This window comes from Pinus tabuliformis, chromosome 6 (assembly GCF_031772625.1).
Source record: "Pinus tabuliformis cultivar Carrire ecotype Pingquan chromosome 6, CPIR1, whole genome shotgun sequence".
In the NCBI taxonomy this organism is placed as follows: domain Eukaryota; kingdom Viridiplantae; phylum Streptophyta; class Pinopsida; order Pinales; family Pinaceae; genus Pinus; species Pinus tabuliformis.
The window spans coordinates 1,331,163,119-1,331,185,800 of record NC_142292.1 but is presented as its reverse complement, the minus strand read 5'-3'; positions in this window follow the sequence as shown (position 1 = coordinate 1,331,185,800).

Below are 22,682 nucleotides of genomic sequence, written 5' to 3'. Positions count from 1 at the left end.
CTTCTTTCTTAACTTTAACACCTTCCAAGAGATATCTAAGGGTCTTGAATTTGGACAAGAAATCTTCAATGCAAGAAAAATTATTAGGATCCAAAGTAAGCAGCTCATTTTCAAGTTGATGGGTTCTAATTTCATTTTTAATCCCAAAAACTTTAGCAAGTTTTTCTAATGCTTCATGAGGAGTCTCAAGTCCTGCAATGTGGAATCTAAGATCAGGAGAAATAGACATCCCTATCAAACCACGTGCTTGATCTTGTCTATTTTCCCATTTTGCCGCCTTGTCTTCATCTTTTGGTTTCTTCTCTTGGTTTGTGGCTATTCTGAAGAGACCTTTAATTCTAAGTAAATCTTCCATGTATTCTACCCATTGGAAGTAGTTAGTGCTGTCAAGAATGACTTGGCATGGAATTTCCATTTTAAAAAAAAACTGAAGCTGAAGATGCTGAAAGTAAGTGTTCCAACGGATAGATCTCGAAAAAATAGGCAGTTTTAAAAAAAACGGCTCTGAAAAAGGCTTCCGGATGAAGAAGTTATGGCTTTTTGAAAAAAAATTGTTGACGTTGCCGGCAAAGTGCGCGAATGTGCGGGAATGAAAAAATCCGCTCCCACAAAATGGAGACTTGAACCCAAGACCTCTACTCTCATAAAATAGCTTTGAACCAATTGATCTATACAAAAAATTTGAGAGAGAGAGAGAGAGAGAGAGAGAGGGGGGGGGGGGGGGGGGCTTGGTTTGCGTGCTTGCCTTGAGAAAGCTCTTTTTCCCTACAAAACACAAAACACAAAACCCAACACGAATATGCAAAGAAAAACGAACCTTGCGGCTCGAAGTTAGCTTTAGCCAAAAAAACTAGAAATTTAAAAAAAAAATCTCAAAGTTAGCTTTAGCCGAAAAACTAAATATTTTTCTCAATGTTTCTGATTTTCCGAGATCACACTAAGGTGCAGGGAAAAGAGCATACGCATGAGAAAAATCCTTCCTTTCTGTTTCTGATTTGCCCAGATCGCACAGAGTCGCAGGGAAAAGAGCATACGCAGAAATGAAAGGTATAGATCCGGTTAAAAAAAAGGCTAAATAAACTGAGACCCAAATAAGCAGAGAGAAAATAACAGTAAACTGCAAAAGAAACACTGTATACCTCCCGATCTGAAAAATGATGCAGCTAGGGCTACCGGAAACCTTTTCGCGTGAAACGAAAGGGGTTCCTCACTGGAACAGATGCTCCAAACGCAACAGAGCTGTCCTCTCGGCCCGAAAGCAGTCAGAAACAACAGATCTAGGAAACGACAGCCGCATGCAGTTCTACCGGCTTCAGATTTGGATCACCAACGGACGCGGCCCTCAAATAGCTTTGATACCATGTAGGAATTTACAGGGTAAGTTCCACAGAAAGAATACCAAAAGGACACCGCTCACAACCAGATCTCAAATCAATACACTAGTATTTTTGACGTGGTTAAAACCCTCAGAGTGCAAGGAGGGAAACAGTCCACGGCCTGTCCCAACGTGGGTACTACAGGCAATTTATTAATCAAAGAATGAAAATTTACATAAGCTTCTCTCATGCACGGATTACCTGAACAATGACCCTCCATGCGCTTTAAATAGAATTCATGGACCAATCGGGTGTCAAGCCACAGATCAAGTGTCGGTAATACCGAGGTGAGAGTGAACCGTCAGATCACTACATATCGTGACCGTCGGATTGTAAGTTACAAAATGTACAACGGTAAAGAAACACACTTTACCTAACTCTAACCTAACTCTATACTAGACCAAGTTGAACTTAACTATATCCTATGTGTCGGAATATCCTAACAGGTTTTCCTCAGTACCCAGGTTTATCAATTCAAATCATAAAGTCAAACTCTGAAGCTTTGAATTGGTCACCTGTTTAAACCTGTCTTTAATATCGTAAAGATCTTCAAGCTTGACCACTGGTTTAGGTATTGAGTTTTCTTCTTGCTTTTCCTTCATTTGAAGGTCATGATCACTTTCATCAATGATTTGATCATCGTAGGACTTGTCAGAAGTCAAGAAATTTTTACAATGTCTTCATCATGATTGAACACTCGCCAATTGGTGACATTATCGGGAATTGATGGTCTAAAAATTAATTCTATTGAAAATCTGTCTCGGCTGTAATATTCGGATGGAAGGAGTTTGGAAGCAACATTAGCTAGTAGGTCTACTGCTGTATTCTGGGACCTAGGGATGGGAGAAATATTGAATGCTACAAATTGGGATATGAGTTCCTGCACCAAAGACTGATAGTGTTTGAGATGACTAGAAAGGCAATGAATTGTATTTCTAACTTGTTTTATAATGATTTATGAATTACCGAACACTTTCAAAAATTGAACTTTAAGACCAATTGCTTTGTAGAGTCCTTGAACTAAGGCCTCATATTCAGCTGTATTATTTGTGCATTCAAATTCCAATCTTCATGATAACATGGTCTTTTCTTCCTCGGGACTAACTAAAATACATCCTGCTCCTGCACCTTCACTAGATTTAGACCCATCAAAGTATAGTGACCAAAATAAAGAATTATCAACAATTTTATTTATAGTTTGTTCAGTAATATTAACACATCTTGATCTATCTATTTGTGAAAAAGTTTCGATTTGAGATGTGAAATTATTAACTGAGAAAGGAGATGGTTGGGCAGTGAAATTGCCAAAGAATGATTCAGATGAGTAATTCCCCAAAATATTGTTATTGAATGCTATTGGTTGACTTTCTTGTTTGAATTCAGTAACAATATGGGTCATGTGTTTCTCCCAATCGATCTTGATCTGATTTGGCTTTCCTTTATAAGGGAGCCACATATGGGACCAATCGGTGGAAATATAACCATGGAGTTTCTCAGACCAGTCTCTACTCAAAATCAAACCATAGAATTCAGGTATATCAGTGATTAAAATATCAATTCTCTGAACCACTCTTGGATCAGCTGATAACCTGATAGTCACTGAGTTGATTTCCCCTAAAACCTGGACCTTAGTTCTATCCAATTGTACAATATGAATTGCAGACTTTTGGGGTTCAATGTTCAGTTTTGAACAAACTGAAGCTGGCATTATATTAGAGGAAGCCCCTGAGTCAATCAAACAGTTGTGTAGATTTCTATTATAGATCTCATAGGTTAAGAGGAAAGGAGGAGTATGAGAATTTGATCTATCCCCAATTAAAACAGCATCAGTAGCTTCTACTCTACCAGGAGGTGGTTGGCCTGAGTCATTAGCAGCTTTGGACAATACAGCATTAGGAAGAGGAGAAGAAGGTACAACATTTAACTCCTTAAGAAGTAATTTCTGTTGATGTTTGAGTTTACTAAGCTCAAACATAGTAATATTTGCCTTTGTCTTCTTCATGTCTTCGATAATATTGTAGTCCATAGAATCTGTAACTACTAATGTCTTAGATGTTGAAGGTAGATTTGAAGATGATGGTTGATTTTGGGATGGTATCACTATAGCTTTCTTTGTGAGAACCTTTTCTTTGGTAGTAGTGGTACCTACATTCTTTTTCTTTGAAGTTGCCTGAATAGGTTCAGGAGTACCCTTACTCTTGATAGTCACAGGGAAAGCTTCTTGTTCATTTTCTGTATCGGAGTTAGGTAAAATAAAGTCCCACATCCCATGGCATTCAACAGTCTCCTCTTCTTCGGGTTCCTCGGATGACAAGACTATTTCATCCTCTTCTTCCTCTTCAGGATCTGAGTTTGCACTGGATATATCATTTGGTGGTTTTGATTCAGGTTTCTTAAAATTTCTAAATGGCCTTTTTGTTGAAGTCTCAGCTACTTGCTTCTTGATTTCTATCATTTCATTTGACATAGTCTTGAGAAATTTTTGTAGACCCTCCATATTATATGGATCTTTAGGGGTTTTCTTCTTTGGATCATCCTTAAAAAAAGCTTTTTTGGATTTTCTATCTTCAAGAGTAGCTTTCTTTTCTAAAGCAATAATGCATTTCTCTACAGCAAGTGCCTCTTTCATGTTTTCAGCTAAAGTTGGTTTTGTAGCTCTATCTACAAAAATAGCTATATTTGAAGGTAGGGCTGTTATATACTATTCGCTTCTGATTTGCTCACTTGGTTTAGAGGCGGTTGGAATCTTATTCAAGAGTTTATTAAATCATGAGTTGAACTCCTTTATAGGTTCTTTAGATTCTATCCTAAGGTTCGAGAGATCATTAATTAATGTTGCTAAAGATCTGTCATCGCCATACTTAGTTAGAAACTGTTCTTGAAAAATGTTCCAACTAGTAATGGATACAGAGGGCAGGGAAAAATACCAAGACCCAGTTGATCCTTGTAAGGTATAAGGGAAAAGCCTAACAACAACGTCTTCCTCTGTCACTCCTTTTAAATTAACTGATAACATAAAATTGTTAATATGTTCATCGGCTTGTATTCCTGTATCTGGAATAAATTTCGGCAACCATTTTTTAGGGTGTGCTAGCAATGGATGTAATGGTGCAAGCATAGTGACCGCACCAGGATTGTTCCATGGATTTTGATCCATTGTAAAATTAATAGTAGATGATATTGCCGATGAAATTCCACATGTTTGGGAAGGATTTGATATTGAGGTTTGAGGTGGTGAAGTTCCTGATCCTTGTTGAACAACAATGTGTAATGGAGGAGTGGATGGTTGACTTTGCACTGGAGACGATGAAATGGAGGATGATGATAAGAAAGTTTCACTGTTAGATCCTTCAGCAGTCCTTTTTGCCCTTTTCCTTTTGGGTAAAGGCAACTCAATAGGTTCAATATCGAGCTTTCCGCTTTGAAGTCTGGTGAGAGGGTGAGGTGGATTGAATTGCAAAGTCTCACTACCTTGAGATACCTTAGATTTCTGTGGTAATATCGAAAAGCCTTGAAGTTTATGGATGAGAGACTGAACTTCAGGGGACTTAGGACTTAATCGTTCTGAAGTATGGTGGGTTTGAGCAGTGGTAGTTGACTCCTCTTCTTCTCGTTTGAATATTGGTGTTCCAGCATGCAAACGGGAGGTCTGAGGTGAGGTGGAGGGAGATTTACTCTCAGAATGGGTTATAGGTTTGGGTTGGCTCGCCATTCATAGTTCATGCCCTCCTTCTAGTGCCAAAAATGTTGATGCCTCAAAAATCGCTGCAACAACATCGGGGAAAACCACCCGGTCCGGACCTTAAAGGCAGCTCCTTTTCCGTTTGGTGTGGTGGCTTCGACTGGAAATAATGGGACCAGTTTCCCAATAATTGATAAATAGGATGGATAAGTGGTTGATTCTATAATATATTATGATAATGGATGAATGATTTAATATAAAAAGTCAAATTATAAACAACTATCCTATCCCAGGAAATTTCTGCTTTAGTGTAATGTTTGATGATCTTTATCTACAAACAGGCATATAGATGACTCTATTGGTAAACAAAGACATTTATTCATATGATAATTACTTTGTTCAAGTAGTTGAACAAAGTAATCATGAAAACATTATTACACTATTCTTCATATATCATCGACATAAATATCATTGAAAGAATAACACTCCTTAGACATTCAATAGTGATAAGTATAAGGACTGTTGTTAAAACACATACATATATCCAATGATAGCCAGATTAAATAAATGTTGATTCATATGAAAGAATGAAGCAAGAGCATAGATAATAGTACCATATGTTATTTGGATCACTCCCGATATCAATCGCATTTAGATTCCTTCTTCTAACTTAGAAACACTTCCATAACAAAGCAATAGTGCATATCTCATCAAAGCTTTCTTCGTTAAAATTTAGAATATTGGCCTAGTCTTCGTAAAAAATATATCAAAAGCACAATAGTGTGACTTACTGATTTGAGTTTATACAAAAACTGAGGACCCTTTCGAAAGACAATGAAAGGGTCTATAAATACTATCTAAGCTAACTAATTATGAAATAAAAATGCTATTAGGTGGTATAACTAAATCATGAGAATCTCCTAGAAATAGGCCTATTGGCAGTCGACAGCATGATTCATTGTTTCGGATGATTTTCCTTTGGCTTGAGCTGGCAGATAGCAAGCATTGGTTGCAATTTTGGAGGGTGACTCAGATGAGAATGCAGCTGGGCTGAATATGTGGCATCATGGATTTCGGGAATCATCTAACCGATTGCATCGGTTAAACATTTGAGTGTTGCCCTTTGAATGTAAGGTTTAACTAGGAAAAACCAAAAGGTATCCCAGGTTAAAATTTGGATGCCGACGATTAATCTTCTGCTCTTCTCCAATTCTTGATTGCATGTTTGTTCCAATACTTTGGTTGACGGTAATTTACCTGGAGTGCACTGTGAAATCAAGTTAGACAGATAAAGAGTATCATTGATTAACTCAATTAAATTACTGGTTGATAATCTACATCTTGAGGTTTCTCCTTCTGCTTTCATCAATCATGGCTGCCATTCTAGGAAAAGGATTTCTTTGTGTGACTCTAGAATTTTAGGCAGGTTTGCGGCTTGCCCTTCACTGGTTTCTTGTCAAGCAAGAAAGTTGGTTAAAGTCTCATCGGCCTATTCGAAATCTTGCTTGGCATCGACTGATTTGTCAATTATTGATGAAGTAATCTCATAGAGGGGCTCAACCAGGGAAATATTATGACATAGCAATTTTAGTTGTTTAATCAATGCTTTATTGATCTGGAGAGCTTCAGACCTGAAGTCTGCTGGTTGAGGAAGACTCTTGAAATTTTCTACTTGGTGTGACAGTTGAGCGATTTGCTCATCTTTTGTCTTACTCATTTGTTCATTCATTGTCTTCAGCTTGACCAATGCTTCAGATAATTCTTTTTGTTTCTGTACTGCCCTTTGGTCTATCCTCTGCTTCTCCTTGAGCAATTTCTCATTTAATTGGTTGTTTATCTGCTGTTGTGTTGATAGTTTCTATTCTAATTGTTCTATTTTTTGTTGTCTTTCAAATACCTGTGACTGTAATGAAACAATTGTTTGGTCTTTTTCCTTAAGTAGATTGCTTACTTCCGATGCTTTATCCATAGTAGCTGTCGAATAGGCTTCGACATACTGAGAAAGTTTTGTGAGGTCATCGGAAGGATTAAATTCTTCTTTCCATACCACATTAGCCATCTCTGTTTGTGCTGGTAAAAGGAAGATTGATCAAGTCTTCTCATTTTCCTTTGTCTTTTCACTACAGCCCTATGTTTGGGATTGTAAAAGACATCTAATGGTGGTATGTCTTCTATCTGCAAAACAATTTGATCGGATGGATCCTTAGGAATTATTTCTACATCTTTGCTGGTGGGTAGGCTGCTGGTCCCTTCAATTGGAACCGTAGTTGTCGCTGTCTCCTGACCAACTATTACTTGAGGTGTGCTGAAACCTTGTGAACTTTTAGGATTGCTTATAATGGAATCAAATTATTGCCATTCTTTAAGGAGTTTGGGATCAATCTGAGTATCTATATCGATATGTTCACTGTCCTGTTCCTTTTCTTTTTCATGTTCTTTCTCCTGTTCTGGCTCTTTTCCTTTCTCAGGAATCTTCTCCATAGTAGGAGGTTTGTCAACAATTTGTTGTTCAGGCTCGCTTGACTGGGTTGTTGGGGTAGTAGCTAATAAGTCCAGAGGCAGAGTTTGCAACCTCTGTTCTCTGAGCCTATTGAATTCTATTAGCCCTTCATCTTTATATCTCATTTTGACCAATGTTTTTACTTGAAATAATGATTCTACTGAAGAAAACAGGTCATAAAATTCATCTTTTTCATGATCAAACTTTGTGAGTTTGGCTTGTTCAAGAACATTATAGGCAACTTTCCTTGGATTGTATTGCCTGTTAGGAATGGTTGCAAGATTGAGCATGTTTATTTTTCCTGCCTCCTTTTCTGCATGTTTGTAATCATGTAGAGTGTAAACACCGCATCTCAAAGGAAATGTAGGCCACGCCTGCTTTTTAGAATTCCTAAGAGATTTGGATGTTCCTGCTATTGTTATCTAGTAGGCGATTCTCGAGCTAACAGCTTATCAGGTACATACAGAGGAAGTACATGGGGTCTTGCAAGGCTACCATAAACCCTTATATATGTGAACTTGTCTTCCCCGAACCAATTCCCTACAACAATCAAGTCAATCCCCGCTCCCTCGGAAATCCTTGGGGCAGGCTTATCAAAAATGGCATAATAGATAGGCAACATGAAACCATTACAGATTTGGTACAAGTGGTCTTTATAGTGTGCCTTCCATAACATTTGATGATAAATGTGGATTGGCTTAGAGTCTTGGGAAGTCCATCTCCACCCGAGTACTGAATATTCAGAATTAAAGCAAAGAATATCCATAATATAAGCACTGTAATAAAAAGGGGGAATGGTCCTGGTGGTTTTGCGTGAATTTGATCTAAATTCAAGAATTGCAGTGGCTAATTTATCAGACAATATGTTTGCCCAATCCATCACATAACTATTGACCGCTGCTTCCATTAAAGGAACCATTTCAATAGTGAACTTTGTAGAGTCATGCATTCCCCACATTCTACACATCATTGCCCCAGCATAACAGTAAGGAGATGAAAATAATTCCACAGAGTACTTACCCGATGATTCATGTTTGTGCTTTGTGGGATTCTGTCTCCACTTCTTGGTTGGGGCCAATTCAGTCTCATTCTCCTCTGCGAACTTTTCAAGGAAGGCTTTGTTGTATTTCTTTTCAGGTTCGGGTAAGTGATACATCTCCCTTAAGTCATCAGGTTGAAATGAGCCAAAAATCGTTCCATCAACTGTGCAAAACGTTCTATTTGAAACTGGAATTTCTTCTACCACCCATCTCACTACATCAGTGTATGGAAGAATTTTCTCACGTGCTGCTATCCTGTGCAAACATGAATCGGCTAAATCTTTAAGGGAAGCTTCCAATTTATTAGTTGAGTCTGCAGTAGCTTCTTCTGATACTTCCCCAGGCTCCTCTGCTTCAATTAAATTGTAGATTCTTTGCAACTAGTATTTCCAAGGCCGAGACACGTAGTGTCTGAGATTAACCCTTTTTTACTTGGTCCTGGATCATTGGTTGGCTGCAATGTTGCTGTAGGAGCCACTGCTGCTACAGATATCTTGGATTTCTTTCCCATTTGTTTCAAATTTGCTATTTCGGTGGAGTTTTACACAAGCAATGAAACCAACGTGATACAGAGAATAGGTAGTATGAACCAGTATGAAAGAATTATGTCAATCAGCAGATAATAATGGATTATAGTAAAACTGCCGCAGATACAATTTAAAGGAAAATCTTGCCATAACTTCTTCATTAATTAGTCGTTTAACCTGTCAATCATGGTAAAGGAGTTTTTAAATACCCATTATATCGTTTATATGATGAATGATCCATTCAAGCATGGCTTAGATTCTTTGGTGGATAATTAGAAGTAAATCACAATCGGCGATTGGTAATGTGAATAGAAAGGCTTCAATATTTTTCCAAAATATCTTTCGATTGCCGAAAAGTGATACAACGCATGCAAGCCTTTTAATTACGTTTTCGAAACACGTGCCTTGATTTAACGCATTGCAATCGAAGATGGATTCGGGTCTTATTACTTATGCTATTGTAACTTCGCCGATCGCCGATTGCGATATGCCGTATCACATCGGAGGATTTGAATGTGCCATTAAACATGCGTTGGGTTGTTACCCCTGATTGCCGATAGCGAAATCACATCAGAGAAATGAGGGAGGGTCTTTCATTATACTTTATGATTTGCCTTTCCCGATATCCGATATTTGTTTTCTTTTCGGATCGGAGTAAGTCAATTGGTCTTTATATATGTTTTCCTTATCATTGCGATATGCGATCTTGCGATCGCTTTATCGCAATAATAAAGAACTTTATATTTATTTACAAGATCGACTTTATTTATATTCAAAAAGGTTTATTTTAAAATATATCATTTCCATTGAACCTTTTGATGAGGGTTTTTCTAATGATGGGTTAATACCAATTTATTCACACATCTAAGTTTAGAAGGGACCCATTTCATATTATGATTTTTTAAGTAAAATAATATGAAATGGGGGGTTGTTGTATAGCACAACAGGACATGGAAAAATTCCATAGAAGGGATGTTTTGGAGGGGGAAATGGTTGCAAGGAAAAATTGAATAAAGTCCCATATCATTAGGAAGAGTTTTCATATGCATATGTCTAATGGTTTTTTAGGAGTCTCCGATGATGGCCAATCATTAAAGATTGAGACATAAGGATTGGATGATTCCTTGAAAGAGGGTGTAGGCTTCCGCCTAGTTATTAGTGCCCTCACCTAAGTGCAAAGCATAGATGAATTCAATATTTCCTCTGGGGTCAAACCACCTCAACCTTAATGAACTTAAATTAACATAGATAATAAGTTAAAAAATTAAAAAATTAACAATATATAATAAATTTGAAAATATATTATACAAAATGTATATTTATTATTCATAATTTAATAATCTTGTATGAGTTTTTGGGATTTAGAAATATTGATATCACATATAGATAAAATCTTTTCTCAAATTTATGTGAAATGAGAAGTTTGAAGTAATAATAATATATATTAAACAATATGAAAATTAAATAAATAAATAAAACTTGAAAATAAATCCGATGAGTAAATATTAAAAACTTAAAAAGAGAATAACCTTCAAGCATTTCATTATATCATCAAAGCAAGCCCATTAAATGATATGAGGTGATGAAGAGAGAATTCCACTCATTGCGAGTTGTTCTATCCCATCAAATATGAAACATGGATAAATCAATATATTTATGCATCATTAGTTGAGGCTTTAAGGGTTTTGTTACGAAAGATCACAAATTTTAGAATCTAATACAATGAAACTATACCTACAATAAAGGTTGCAGATCTTCATTTGAATATAAAAATGTTTAAATATATGTTAATGATTTGAAGATATTTATAAAATTATTGTAAAATAAAATAAAATAAAATAAAATAAAATATATATATCTATATATATATATATATATATAATTATTATTATTTAATAAAAAGTTAGTATATATTAAATAATAACAATTAATAATACTAATTGAAGTAAAATAATATATTATAATTAGTAATATTAATGATTATTAATTATTAATATTAATTATAAATTAACAACAAAATAACTAGAAATTACCAAAAAATATTAAAACAAATTGTATTCAAAATCATAATAACATATTGAAATGGAAAAGTTATAAATACTATTCAATACATATTATGAATAAATACTAATAATAACTAACCAATTCCATTGATAATATTCCAAATCTAAAATTATTTATATAACTATTTAATATTAACATGACGAAAATAAATATAATATTAATTAAAATAAATAAATAAATAAAATTAGTTTCTAAAACTTCACTCAATTACTATAACTACAACTTAGTAAGTGGCTAAATGTCAAATTATGAATGACAGTTAAATACACTGATAACATTTATGGTAACAACATGAAAATCATTAACAATATGTGGAATGTCCTCAATTTTAAGAGCTTGAGGAGTAGGATAATCTGCAAAATCCATGTTGTTGCTCAACATAATCTTTCCCTATATTTTTCGATATGATGATGAAATGGGAGACTGCCCATTGGGTTGATAATCTACATTCCATAAACCTGGTTAGCCATCTCTATTCAAAGAAACTGAATGCAAATGTTTTTTTATTAACAAAAATAACATATAATAATATAAAAACATATAATAATTTTAATTTAATCTAATTAATAGATAAAATGGTTTCCCTTTGAAAAAGGGATAAAATGGTTTCCATACTAACAAATTAAGTAATTTTTTTAATATAAAAATAATTTTAATCCAATACATATTACTAACATGAAAAGAATTTACAAATACACAATCCAAATCTGAATACGATATACACAATCTGCATGGAAGGAATTTACAGATAACAATGCATATGTTCTTACCCATATGGGAAGCCCTTCCTGTATGCCAAATTTGACAGAAGAAAACACGCCTTGTCTCTTGTATGATATTGATAATGGGCTTCCAGGCTTTCAACTGCTCCTCCTTCCATATTCCAAGGGTATTTGGTGATCCAGGTGGATGTTGGTGGCCACCCACCTATCCCATTTGGACCCCCACAACTATCTCTTTCAGTCTTTTTAGTTTCCTAAATTGCAGCACAGTTTACTATTTTTAGCAGTTTTTCGGGTCCTGAACTTCCGGAGCCGTTTTGAGGCCCTAAGCGATGTTTTTTTGGGAATCTGGGTACTCGGATAGATCTTTCTAACGAGCTATTGTACGTGTCAAACAGAGATCGTATGCCAAAGTTATGACCCCGGGAAATTGATGTACCAATTTACCCAAACGGGACCCACAATTTGGCGTTTCATCTTCTAGGGTTAGGTTTCAGGATGTGAAGGGTTTTCCATTGTTTCTCAACAATAAATAGGCCTTTGAGCCTCATTGTAATAGAGGGGAGAACAGAGGCATGTAGTCGCACATCTCTTCTTAGAGATAAGCTACCATCGCCCTAGCTGGTTTATTTCCATTTCTGGTTGTAAGCATATTTCAGTATTTTCCATTAATGAAATGAAGCATTATTTCTGCTGCATCTCTGTGTTTATGGTTATTGCATCTCTGTATTTATGGTTATCTCTGTAATCTATTGCGTTCCTGTCTAAATCCGGATCAGTGGTATCAGAGCGGTCTGCTTTTTCTCTGTTTTTCTTTGCATGTCCCCAACGAGGTCGGGATATAAGGAGTTAGGGCTTGAACTGGTCGAACCTTTGCAAGACCAGCCTGGCAAATCCCAATGGCCTCCCATGGTGAATGAGAAGAAAGACGAGGGGGCAGGAGATCCTATCAAAATATTGCTCGAAGAAGCGCTCGAGCGGAAAAGGAACGTGATGATGGATAGCTTTGCGCAGATCCTTCAGCGGCTACCCAGAGGCGACGCATCGACTTCCAACAACGACTCTGGAAATGCCACACCCTTCAAGGTACAAGTTAATTTTGAAATCCCCATCTTCGAGGGTCAAATAGACGTAGATACCGTAGATAAATGGTTAAATCTGCTAGATGGGTATTTTTCTGTTCATGAATTTTCAAATCGGGAAAAGATTGTTTTCGCTCTTCTCAAAGCAGCCCCCCACGTCAAGGACTGGTGGGAAACCTACTGCGAGCAGAAGGATGAAAGTACAGGCTCACTATTTTCAGCCGCACCCACTTGGAATGACTTTCGGGATGCCATCAAGGAGCAATACTACCCTGTCGGAAGCTATGAGGACAAATACATCAAATGGACCACACTGCGGCAGGGACGAGACCAAGATGTGCCGGAGTTCACAAACATTTTTCATACCCTTCGCACACAGTTGGGTATCAAAGATACTGAGCTGCATCTGGTACTCAAATACCGCGGCTGCCTACACAGATACATCCAGGAAGAGATGGGGTTCTTGAACATCTCCTCACTCGGCACAGCATACTGATACGCTATCAAAATCGAACAAAAGTTCAAACAGAAGAAGCGAGACTTTGGATCTGCAAATCCGAAGCCCAAAGGACAAAGCCAAGGCGGGGTGACCCAATACAACCCGTCGAAGCCACAAGAAAAGAACAATACCACGAAGCCGAAGAAGGACACAGGAAAGTGGTGTGAGTTCCACAAGAGTCCCACTCATAACACAAGTGAGTGTCGGACCAAGCAGTCGCTGGTGGCTGAGTTGAAGGCTTCTGAATCAGATGCATGTTCTGACCCTGAGCCAGAACCCGAAAAGGGGAATGGCAAAGGGAAGCAGATCATTGATGCGGATCCCAGCGCCACTGTTGCCACCGCCAAGATCCAGAAAGATGAGCCCGAAAATCCAGAGGAAGGGGAGCGTCTTTTCCACTCACAGATGTGGGTGAAGGGTTCACCGCTACAATTCATTGTCGACACTGGCAGCCAAAAGAACCTCGTTTCAGCAGAGGTCGTGAAGCGGTTGGGCCTACCGACTACACCACACCCACAGCCGTACAGTATCAGGTGGCTTCATGAAGGACGAGATCTGAAAGTTCGCCAGCAATGCCGCCTTCCCTACAACATCAAGCCCTTCACAGACGAGGTATTGTGTGATGTTACACCTCTGGATGTTTGTGATGTATTATTAGGCCAGCCATACTTGTGGAGGCGACATGCTGTGTCTGAGTCAAGGCCTCGTGCTGTCATTATTTCTTTGAATGATTCATTATACAGGATACCGGAGGTAGCCCCACCTACCACCACATCTTTGATCACTACCAAAAAAGGTAGTAAGCTCATATCACAGACCAGGAAATTCATCTGTCTGGTTCACTCCCAAAATAAGGGGAAGATCGTTGCTACATCCATGACCCCTGCAAAGGGTTCCTCCATGCAGCAGCAACAGCAAAGGGATACGGTCATGAAAAAACACAGGAACAACTTCTCCTCACCCACATGGGTACCACACAAGTCTCAGGTGGGCAACAAAGTCTGGTTGCATCGACAAAAAGAACGCCTTACCAGAACCCATCAGAAGCTCAAATCACTTCGACATGGTCCTTACAGCAGTACCAAGGCTATGGGGAACAATTCTTTGGAACACATCATTCCTCCATTCCTTTGCCTGCACCAAATGTTCAATGTGGACCATCGTCGACCATGCTTCCCACCATCACTGGACACATCAGAGATTGCAGGACAAGTTCAGCAGATGGAGGAACTCAACGCAATGGGGACCATTTCTTCCTAAGGGGGGAGGAATGATCCAGGTGGATGTTGGTGGCCACCCACCTATCCCATTTGGACCCCCACAACTATCTCTTTCAGTCTTTTTAGTTTCCTAAATTGCAACACAGTTTACTATTTTTAGCAGTTTTTCGGGTCCTGAACTTCAGAAGCCGTTTTGAGGCCCTAAGCGATGTTTTTTTGGGAATCTGGGGCAACATGGGTCCATGGACTGATGTTTCCTCCCAAAGTGGTAGTACTCGGATAGATCTTTCTAACGAGCTATCGTACGCGTCAAACGGAGATCGTATGCCAAAGTTACGACCCCGGGAAATTGATGTACCAATTTACCCAAACGGGGCCCACAATTTGGCGTTTCATCTTTTAGGGTTAGGTTTCAGGATGTGAAGGGTTTTCCATTGTTTCTCAACAATAAATAGGCCTTCGAGCCTCATTGTAATAGCGGGGAGAACAGTTCAGAGGCATGTAGTCGCACATCTCTTCTCAGAGATAAGCTACCATCGCCCTAGCTGGTTTATTTCCATTTCTGGTTGTAAGCATATTTCAGTATTTTCCATTAATGAAATGAAGCATTATTTCCGCTGCATCTCTGTGTTTATGGTTATTGCATCTCAGTATTTATGGTTATCTCTGTAATCTATTGCGTTCCTGTCTAAATCCGGATCAGTGGTATCAGAGCGGTCTGCTTTTTCTCTATTTTTCTTTGCATGTCCCCAACGAGGTCGGGATATAAGGAGTTAGGGCTTGAACTGGTCGAACCTTTGCAAGACCAGCCTCACAAATCCCGACGGCCTCCCATGGTGAATGAGAAGAAAGACGAGGGGGCAGGAGATCCTATCAAAATCTTGCTCGAAGAAGCGCTCGAGCAGCAAAGGAACGTGATGATGGATAGCTTTGCGCAGATCCTTCAGCGGCTACCCAGAGGCGACGCATCGACTTCCAAAAGTGACTCTGGAAATGCCACACCCTTCAAGGTACAAGTTAATTTTGAAATCCCCATCTTCGAGGGTCAAATAGACGTAGATACCGTAGATAAATGGTTAAATCTGCTAGATGGATATTTTTCTGTTCATGAATTTTCAAATCGGGAAAAGATTGTTTTCGCTCTTCTCAAAGCAGCCCCCCACGTCAAGGACTGGTGGGAAACCTACTGCGAGCAGAAGGATGAAAGTACAGACTCACTATTTTCAGCCGCACCCACTTGGAATGACTTACGGGATGCCATCAAGGAGCAATACTACCCTGTCGGAAGCTATGAGGACAAATACATCAAATGGACCACACTGCGGCAGGGACGAGACCAAGATGTGCTGGAGTTCACAAACATTTTTCATACTTCGCACACAGTTGGGTATCAAAGACACGGAGCTGCATCTGGTACTCAAATACCGCGGCTGCCTACACAGATACATCCAGGAAGAGATGGGGTTCTTGAACATCTCCTCACTCGGCACAACATACCGATACGCTATCAAAATCGAACAAAATTTCAAACAGAAGAAGCGAGACTTTGGATTTGCAAATCCGAAGCCCAAAGGACAAAGCCAAGGCGGGGTGACCCAAGACAACCCGTCGAAGCCACAAGAAAAGAACAATACCACGAAGCCGAAGAAGGACATAGGAAAGTGGTGTGAGTTCCACAAGAGTCCCACTCATAACACAAGTGAGTGTCGGACCAAGCAGTCACTGGTGGCTGAGTTGAAGGCTTCTGAATCAGATGCATGTTCTGACCCTGAGCCAGAACCTGACAAGGGGAATGGCAAAGGGAAGCAGATAATTGATGCGGATCCCAGCACCACTGTTGCCACCGCCAAGATCCAGAAAGATGAGCCCGAAAATCCAGAGGAAGGGGAGCGTCTTTTCCACTCACAAATGTGGGTGAAGGGTTCGCCGCTACAATTCATTGTCGATAGTGGCAGCCAAAAGAACCTCGTTTCAGCAGAGGTCGTGAAGCGGTTGGGCCTACCGACTACACCGCACCCACAACCGTATAGTATCGGGTGGCTTCATGAAGGACGAGATCTGAAAGTTCGCCAGCAATGCCGCCTTCCCTACAACATCAAGCCCTTCACAGACGAGGTATTGTGTGATGTTACACCTCTGGATGTTTGTGATGTATTATTAGGCCAGCCATACTTGTGGAGGCGACATGCTGTGTATGAGTCAAGGCCTCGTGCTGTCATTATTTCTTTGAATGATTCATTATACAGGATACTGGAGGTAGCCCCACCTACCACCACATCTTTGATCACTACCAAAAAAGGCAGTAAGCTCATATCACAGACCAGGAAATTCATCTGTTTGGTTCACTCCCAAAATAAGGGGAAGATCGTTGCTACATCCATGACCCCTGCAAAGGGTTCCTCCATGCAGCAGCAGCAGCAAAGGGATACAGTCATGAAAAAACACAGGAACAACTTCTCCTCACCCACATGGGTACCACACAAGTCTCAGGTGGGCAACAAAGTCTGGTTGCATCGACAAAAAGAATGCCTTACCAGAACCCATCAGAAGCTCAAATCACTCCGACATGGTCCTTACAGCAGTACCAAGGCTATGGGGAACAATGTTTTGGAACACATCATTCCTCCATTCCTTCGCCTGCACCAAATGTTCAATGTGGACCATCGTCGACCATGCTTCCCACCATCACTGGACACATCAGAGATTGCAGGACAAGTTCAACAGATGGAGGAACTCAACGCAATGGGGACCATGCTTCCTAAGGGGGGAGGAATGATCCAGGTGGATATTTTTGGCCACCCACCTATCCCATTTGGACCCCCACAACTATCTCTTTCAGCCTTTTTAGTTTCCTAAATTGCAGCACAGTTTACTATTTTTAGCAGTTTTTCGGGTCCTGAACTTCCGAAGCCGTTTTGAGGCCCTAAGCGATGTTTTTTTGGGAATCTAGGGCAACATGGGTCCATGGACCAATGTTGCCTCCCAAAGTGGTAGTACTTGGATAGATCTTTCTAACGAGCTATCGTACGCGTCAAACGGAGATCGTATGCCAAAGTTACGACCCCGGGAAATTGATGTACCAATTTACCCAAACGGGGCCCACAATTTGGCATTTCATCTTCTAGGGTTAGGTTTCGGGATGTGAAGGGTTTTCCATTGTTTCTCAACAATAAATAGGCCTTCGAGCCTCATTGTAATAGAGGGGAGAACAGTTCAGAGGCATGTAGTCGCACATCTCTTCTCAGAGATAAGCTACCATCGCCCTAGCTGGTTTATTTCCATTTCTGGTTGTAAGCATATTTCAGTATTTTCCATTAATGAAATGAAGCATTATTTCCGATGCATCTCTGTGTTTATGGTTATTGCATCTCTGTATTTATGGTTATCTCTGTAATCTATTGCGTTCCTGTCTAAATCCGGATCATTTGGATACCCAACGATGCAATCACACATGTCATCCTCCAATAAATTAAAAGTTGAGGTATATTTAAGATAAATAATATCAAGACTGTGTATGTAGACTATGTATTCATAATTCTTCAAATAATCTCGCAAAAAATTTCTAATGTTTCACTCTCAAGACTGTGAATGTAAACTATATAATTGTAGTTCATATAATCTTGCAAAAACAAATCTAATATTCCACTCTCTACATGTATTCTACCCTTAAGCAGTATCTTATATGCCAACAACTTATACAAGTTTCTACAATGAGAAATCCTCTGATTCAACAAGCACATAACTTAAACGCAATGCTCAACATGTATGTTCTAGGCCTAATGGATAATAACAATTGTACTCTAACCTGCAGTTATTACCATGTAGTTAGGCTAGTTATGGAATAGATATTAAAACATGCTAAAAAATATCACTTTCTCTTTTCATGGAGGGAAATGCATAAGATGGTCAAGGAAACTTAGTCTCTACTACCTGAGTGGAAATTATGCTTTCATAAAAATTTCAAATTGATATATGAAGTGGATTAAATAATTTCCAACTAAGGGGCAAGGAGTTTCATAAATTTTGGTGGGTTGTAACCACTAGTAAGTTTTCACATTTACATTTTTACTTCTACTTATTAAAGAGTTAAAAAACACATAAACAATAGTGTGCAAAAACTCTTGGTAAGTATATTTAAGCCATAACACGTTTCCCTCTAAAAAGAACTCTCCTCTCAGATTACATGTACATTCTTTTGCCCTTGATTTTAGATTAGACGATTAAAATAATTTAAGCCATCTAATTCATTTGATTGATATTAAATTCGTTACAAATTTAGTTATAAGAGTCGTGACCCAGCACCGTTAGATGGGCAGACAAAATTCACTTCTTCTTTCTCGGAACCAATACTGAGTTACTATGTAGTCATGGTATCATCTTCACCTAAATATTTGAGTGAGCACAAAACAAACAAAATGTGAAGAGAGTGACGATAGAGTGAGAAAATCAAATAGGCACACAACATACACAAAGGAAGGGGTGCATCCAAACAATGATGAAATGCTTCCAGGTAAGGTTATTATGGCATTGTGAGGATTTATTCATTAAAAGTTAATGATTCAAACTTGACGGTGGACATTTGGTTCCGACAATGACCACTCCCATTTTGAGGAGTTCTCTTTCCGTGGGTGGTAATTGGAGCGCAATGCCTGTGGAAAGGCCTGATAGAGGAGGAACAAATGGACTTGTGACTATATGCTTGCGTGCAAATAGCTTCTTGATTGAATTTAAACCATTGAAGAAAATATTACGCTACACCTTTCACATCCCTAGGCCTCGAGTTTCAAATGCAAAGACCAGGGAGATAATTGAAAAACTAATTCAAGAAAATTAGTTGATGTGGGTTGGTGGACATGATGTATGTTGTCCTATGTGTTGGGTTGTAAGAGGATCTCGTCTACGTCTCCTCTCATGTTTTTCTTCTAACTTCGCCATCATGCCACTTCCTTGATTTCATGATCAGTGCAAAAAAACTATTGAGCTATTTTAGTAAGTCATTCCTCTTTGCTCATCCAATGCCACTTCTTATTTTGTTCAGGTTCGATTCCCTTACAGTTTAGAAGCCCTGTTTTGTATTTTTATTATTCAAGATTTTATCTACCATTTTCTTTTTCATAAGCTCTAGCAACTTACATTCAGTCGGCGGTCCACATGGTGTGGATGACAATTTTAAATGTGATGTGTTGTTTATATGGTTTTTCGTTATAAATCTACTACACAATGAAATTCAGAAACCATACAAACAATATGATCAACTGCAAAATCTAGAGTATATAATTTTAAATATAGCTTAGTACTTTAGTCACCTTAGCTTTGCCATTGGGTTTTTCAAACTTTTAGATATAGAAAATGCAGAGAAAATCTTAATAGATTTGCAAAAATTGCCCTAAATCTCTATGAGAAGTGACCCCAAGCTGCCACTCTTCCTTCTTGTGTTTAAGTGAGGGTCCTATTGTAAGGTTAACTTGTCTTCTTTGTTATGATACCCTCATTGTTCAAACCAAGGATCATATGAGTTACTTGTGTATTTATAATTGGCTTTTTCAATTCCATGGACAATTAATTGGGCTCGAGTAGGCTGAAAAATCAATGCTGCATATTCAGATAAAGCATGGGCATGTAAATTATAAACAAAGGTGTATTTTCACTATATACAACTTAAAACATGTTACATTTCCAATGCATCTTTGTTTATATCAACACTTCAAATTTGGGCTTTGCTCCCACAAAGATATTCAATGCCATAAATATAATGGCATAAGGATGTAGGTGTTTTTAACTCCTGCGCACTGCAAGAACTCATGGACACTAGATTCTAATTATTGCTCCATAATGTGACAAAAGAAACTAGTTTTTGAGATGGTAGGATGATTTGAAATCCATATTGTCTAATTAATTGTTCTCCACCGTTACCAAACGTTCATGCGAACTTTGTTTTTTCCCTAATACCAACTTAAAGAAGCACAAGCAAGCAAAATGTTGCAATGCTTTCTTAAGAAGAAAACCATCCTTGTTCACGTTTGTACTGGGAATAACCATAGTTCTTATTATTATTCGACTCTTGAAGCATGTGAAACATGAAATCATTTCTAAATTTTTAAGTCTCAACTTGTAAATACTTTTCATTTTGCATATTTGATTTGAGTCTAATTCTCAACTATCCAACTTAAATGTTCACATCCCCTCCAATATTTAGAAGATCTTCTAGATATTGGAGCAGATGTGAATTTTTAATTTTTAGATCATTGAATTGTATACAATTCTCTTACGAAGTCTTAAAATTCCCTTGGTCAATAATTATTTGCCTTTGATTGCTTTTTAAATGTATGCATATGCAGTTAGGTAATAGCCTTCAAAGATATCGATAGTTTCATGATTTCACATTATACGAGGTTATATGCTTAATCTTAGTTTTATTCCATAATGTGGATATTAAACATTTGGGGTATAATACATAGAAAAGCAGAATGGGAATTTCTATGTTGAGCAAGCATTTTTATATGCTCTGCAGTGGGCAGGGTACTAAATTATAGCTACATAGTTATCAGATAGTAGGTTGGTGATTTTTGCATCGTCGGTATATAGCATACTGGTAAAATTGTTCTACAAGAATTTGACAACATGGAGTGTCTAGGCTCTTTACGATTAGTTACAAAATTGTTTTCTAGGAAAAGAGATTCCTTTCCAATTTATGTTTACAATGTTGCTTGTATACTGCTAATTATCATCCTACAATTTTGGGCATATGAAAAGAAACCTGAATGGTTTTCATTGAAATGGGAATGGACGACCAACAAAAATTATACAACATCCCAACATTTTGAAAATGCAGATGTAAAAGACAGGGCAGTGAATAGTGAATCTCAAACTTTGGAGCATTATATTGCAACGACGTGTTTGTTGAAGAACTTTGACATGGATGCTAAAGTGGAGTTAACTACTGCTGAAGGTCATTGCTTGATAAAAGCATTACTTGATAAACTTTCGAAAAAACAAGCGAGCCTCAACATAAATACACACAATGCAACAATAATTAATAGTTTTAGAAATTTACTTGCTTCTGCCCTACACAAAAATGGAAAAAGTGACAGTGAAGTGTGACAACATGAAATCAAAGAGTTGAAATTCAAACTGAAGACTATGGGACATAAAATTCAAGAATCTACATCCTTTTTACCTTTAAAAGATACAAGGTTTACTGGATTTTCATACCAAGGTCACACTTGGTTCATAAGCACTTTGAGAGTGAAAAAAGACAATGGAATTTCTGAGCACGTTTACCTTTAGTCTAAAATATCTAATAGTAGGATTCTTTGTGTGCAGGGGAGGCATCCAAATGATGGTTCCCAAAATTCTTATGGGTTTCCCTAGCCACTGCAATTTCCAACCACTTCAATTATGCTTCCTCGTCTAACATTTGTATCTGACAAATGTTAATCCCTGGAATAGCTTGACAACATTAACAGGTTTTGTAAATTGGAATAAGGAAAATGAATGTACAGTGCCAGAAATATTTTTACTTTATCATTGGGGACAAATTGCAAAGAAAATGGGTTCCTAGATTTCACACATCATGCATGTTTCTCTGGGTTGTAGTGTAGAAGTAGATCCTTAGAATATGGTGATGGGTTTGTCTGCTTTGAAAAGGCAATAGTATACCATGAGGATTGAGGGCCTATCTCTATTGAAAATAAGACCATGTTTTTTGATATGATCGGCTGCAAGGCATGGAAATTATGCAATGTTTTTGCACGGAAGCACTTTATCAACGAGATTTGTATTGTTAATTTAATGCTTTTTGCACAGACTGGAAGTAAGTCATTCAAAAATCAATCAACTGTTGCAATGTCTTAGAGAAAGAGTGAACGTTGAAGGTTACACTTTTTTGTTTTTTTTTTTTTTTTGACATTTTAGGAATATTCCGTTAAAGTTAAATCCTATACTATACCCTTAATAATGATTAACAATTA